General features: G+C 43.5%; 1 non-coding gene across 1 annotated transcript; it reads right to left on the bottom strand.

Moving 5' to 3' along the window:
* Positions 1 to 1,009: 1,009 nt before the first annotated feature.
* Positions 1,010 to 1,081, bottom strand: TRNAC-ACA (transfer RNA cysteine (anticodon ACA)). The gene has a single exon. It is a non-coding gene; the product is annotated as a tRNA-Cys (tRNA).
* Positions 1,082 to 4,135: the final 3,054 nt, after the last annotated feature.

The raw sequence follows: 4,135 nt of genomic DNA, 5'->3' as shown, positions 1-4,135 counted from the left end.
CTTTCTCATAAATTCAGCATGGTTCTAATTCTACGTAAAAGTGAATCATTAGTTTTCAATGGATTTCTGAGTGTACGTACTGGAGCTTCTATTGCGGGAAGATTATATCTTGCCTGGAAACAGTAGGATTAGCTTCCAAGTACTCTATTCTCCAGGAGCTTAAAATTAATTTTGGGAAATGCGAAATCCATGAAAAACAAGAAATTATCCAAGATGACATATTAACATAATGTTGAATTTCTGGAAGCCTGGGAAGTCTTCATGTAGGAGATGAGATTGATATATTGATAGATCATAAGGAAATACATGGTCTACGTGGCTGTGGTAACTGATCACAAAGCCACAAAGAGCCGGCTAGTGGACTCCACAGTTGTGAATGGATTGAGCTCTACTCTTTGGGTTATTTGCTCACTCCATTGAGTCCCTTAACAATGACTGTTTTTAGATGGAGGATAAAAGGGCCAGTGCCGGCCTTTCCACCACTTTCCAAGGAGCAGGAGATTCTATTCAAAGCCCCGCCCTCTTCTGTCAGTTTTGGTTTTGTGTTTTCAGGGTTCCACCTCCAATGACTGAGGCTGAAGTCTAGACGAATTTTGCATTTGGGGGCAAAGGAGCCTGGTGGAGCCCAGCTGTCCAATCTGGATGGAAGGCAAGTTTCTCCCTGCCCACATTAGCAGAAGAAGGCATCTGGATCCTGTAATTATGAAACTGATAAAATGGCTGTTTCTTACAATATTCTCCTGTGACCTTAGCAGCTTCCACTACTTATGCCTCTGTGACACACCCCCAAATAGTCAAGGCAATGTGGAATGTATTTAGCACAATATAGCCGATCTATCAGTTGGTGACTTCAGCTTTCCCACTGGTAAAGTGGAAGTGAAAGTAAAGTCGCTCAGTCGTAACCGACTCTTTGCCACCCCACGGACTGTAGCCTACCAGGCTCTTCCATCAGTGGGATTTTCCAGGCAAGAATACTGGAGTGGGTTGCCATTTCCTTCTCCAGGAGCTCTTCCCAACCCAGGGATCGAACCTGGGTCTCCTGCATTGTAGGCGGACGCTTTACCATCTGAGCCACCAGGGAAGTTCTCAACAAACTGATAAATGTTATCCTATTTGGGAAGTTTAATAAAATATTCACCTGGTTAGACTCAAAAAATTTCTAGGGGAAAACAGGATGAATTTGAAGGCTGAAGGTGGCAGCTTCCTGGCTTCATACTGGCACTAGTTTGTTGGAAGAATGAAGCCGGCTAGCTAGTGCTTTTCACTGAGAAGCCTGAAATAGATTACAGGTTGTTTTTTTCTATCCCTGAAGGGTTTTTTTTTTTTTTTTCAATTGCTCTCCTGAGAGAAAATTGAGTGTATGACAGGGAAGACAAGTATGAAACCTCTCATAATCCTGACTTGTGTTCTCAAGAGATTGTCCTTGATATATGAGGCTACTCATTGAATCTTTCCTGGAGTTTATTTATTTGACCATGTTCCCCCAGACTTAAATGCCTGCATTAATCAATACTGAGCTTTTCCACACTGAGTCTACAGAGCTCATCGAGATGAGAACTTTTTAATTTAAAAAATTAAAAAAACATTCCTAGGTATATACATAACCCTTGAGGAAATAGCAGATCTATTACTGGCCAGCAACGACATCCATGGACAACTGAGTTTTATTTTTGTTCCCTATTTTAGGATTACTGATGGAACTCAGGTGAGAAAGAAAGGGTTTACAGTCTACTCAGGTACTTATTAAAGAAGCAAGGGCACTTCAGTTTAAGGCAAGAGCACAGTTCATTCTTTGTTCATTGTATCATTTATTCAGTGAGCTCCTCGGAGTATGTTGCAGGAACTTGGCTCTTGGGCTCTCATGTGAACACAATTGCCCTTGTTGACAAGGAGTTAGCAGTAGGAGAGGATGAGATGCACCAGTAAATGGCTGATTGCAATGGAGCATGATCAAAGTTACAGTAAAGATAAATCTAGCGATCTAACAGTGTGTGTAAGGAAAGACTTCCTATTATGAAAAGGAATGAAGACAAAGCCAAAGAAGCCTAGTAAGATTCATCTGGTTGTGAAACTTCAGACTCCAAGTGCACATCCTGCATCAGCTCTGCTGGAAGAAGTGTAGGTGAGCTGAGGCGATGGAGAGGAGCGGTGGGCGACTGCCCTGGCAGGCCAGGGGGCAAGGCTCTGCTCTCTCGCTGCGGGGCGCGAGTTCAGTCCCTGGTTAGCAAACTAAGATCCCACATGCTCTGCGGTATGACCAAAACCAAAAACAACAGCGAAAAAAAAAGGGAATGGGATGAGGAGGAAAAGCCTGAAACACTCTTCCTGGCTGTCAGAGGGTCATTTTTTAATGCCATCATTTCTTTCATAGAAAATATTATTCACTCAGTTGTGTTTATTGGGCATCTGCCAGTCACCGCTGGGACTTAACAATAAGGAAGAATACTGTCTGGGAGTAGGAAGATATTTTGAGTCTTAAAACAATGGGAGATGGTAATATGTACGTATATATGTGTTCCTAAATATATGGTTCTGAGTGTGATCGTTTTCTAACATGTCATGTTAGCCAGGCTAAACTGTGGGCACCAAAGACAGGGCAATGGCCACTTTGCATCATGCACACACCTTCCAGTTATTCAATCAGACTCTGATCTAGGTGCTTCTGTGAAGAGAGATTGCAGATGTAATGAAAGTCCCTTAATGCGCTGACATCGAATTATAGAGATCATCCTGGTGGGCCACACCTAATTGGGTAAGTCCTTACGAGGGATTGGGCCATGGAAAAAGAGACTTCCAGGAGCAGCTGGATCTACACTTGCTCTTCCTTCGTGGGATGTGACCTTTCTGCCTGCCTGTGACAGATGCTCAGGCCTCTGTCCGCGGAGCATCGCCTTGGGCTCCTCCCTTCCTGACTATTTGCCTCCAGGTCTCAGAAATGCTTAGCCAGCCTCTGAGTGAGTGAGTGAGTGAAGTCATTCAGTTGTGTCCAACTCTTTGCGACCACATGGACTATAGCCTACCAGGCTCCTCCCTCCATGGGATTCTCCAGGCAAGAGTACTGGAGTGGATTGCCATTTCCTTCTCCAGGGGATCTTCCCGACCTGGGGATTGAACCCAGGTCTTCGGCATTCCAGGGAGATGCTTTAACCTCTGAGCCACCAGGGAAGCCCAGCCTCTACGATCCTGTAAATCAATTCTTTTTATAAATCTCTTTCCAACCAGCCCCATATATACACATCTCTGTGTGTGTGTGTCTTCTATGGACTCTACTTTTGTGGGTGAACTTTAACTGATACACTATGAGTTTAAAATAATGCTGTTACTTCATTTTATGTGCAGTGTGTTCAGAACAATTATCATTGCTTATGAAATTGGCAAGATAGTCTTCCTATAACTATGCAATAATCACCCAAATATATTTCAAGAGGTCTGGTTGGCTCCCATTCATCGTCCCTGCCTAGCGTCTTTGGTTAAACTGTGGAAGCCGTCTGACTACACTGTGAATTGCCCATGTGACTCCGTGGCTCATGATTGTAGCTTTTCCTGGCTCTCTTCTGGAATGGTGGTCTTTCCAGCTGGCTGACTGGGAAACAGCACCCTGCCAAACTCTGCTGGAACATTTTAAAACAACAGTGCACATAACGTAATTAAGTAGGGATGACTGAAGACTTCACACGTTCACTGGCTGGAGTCAAGTCTGTTGAGCCCAGAAGCTTCATCTTCTCTGAATTTTTAAAGAGGAAAAAATAAAATTTATGGAGAACTTTGGACCTTTTATTACGATCCCTTTGATTCCAACAAAAGATAGCGGATTCTTCAAATTTACTTGATTTAATTTATGTCACTGCATTCATTGTTAAAGAAGTGTGTATTAAAAAAAGATAAAAGAAGAGAATTACTAACTACCTTTAATTCTCCCAGGAATAGCTGCAGCTGTGACTCTCCTCTTGTGCCTTCTTCATGCTTATCTAAACCTTCCTGTCCCTGCTCTTCTCTGGGTCACAGGTGGTGGACCCTAAAACCTCTTTGATTCCCTTGGTGAGTGGCTTCTGGTGAGCAGGTGGGTGGAAGGAGGCTTTCTTGACATTCCTCCCCGTCAAAAGGTCAGGGTCTCTTGTTGTGGTTGTTTAGTCGC

This window comes from Ovis aries, chromosome 23 (assembly GCF_016772045.2).
Source record: "Ovis aries strain OAR_USU_Benz2616 breed Rambouillet chromosome 23, ARS-UI_Ramb_v3.0, whole genome shotgun sequence".
Taxonomy (NCBI): Eukaryota; Metazoa; Chordata; class Mammalia; order Artiodactyla; family Bovidae; genus Ovis; species Ovis aries.
Note: the sequence above shows the minus strand (reverse complement) of the source record. Positions and strands in the feature narration are given on the sequence as shown.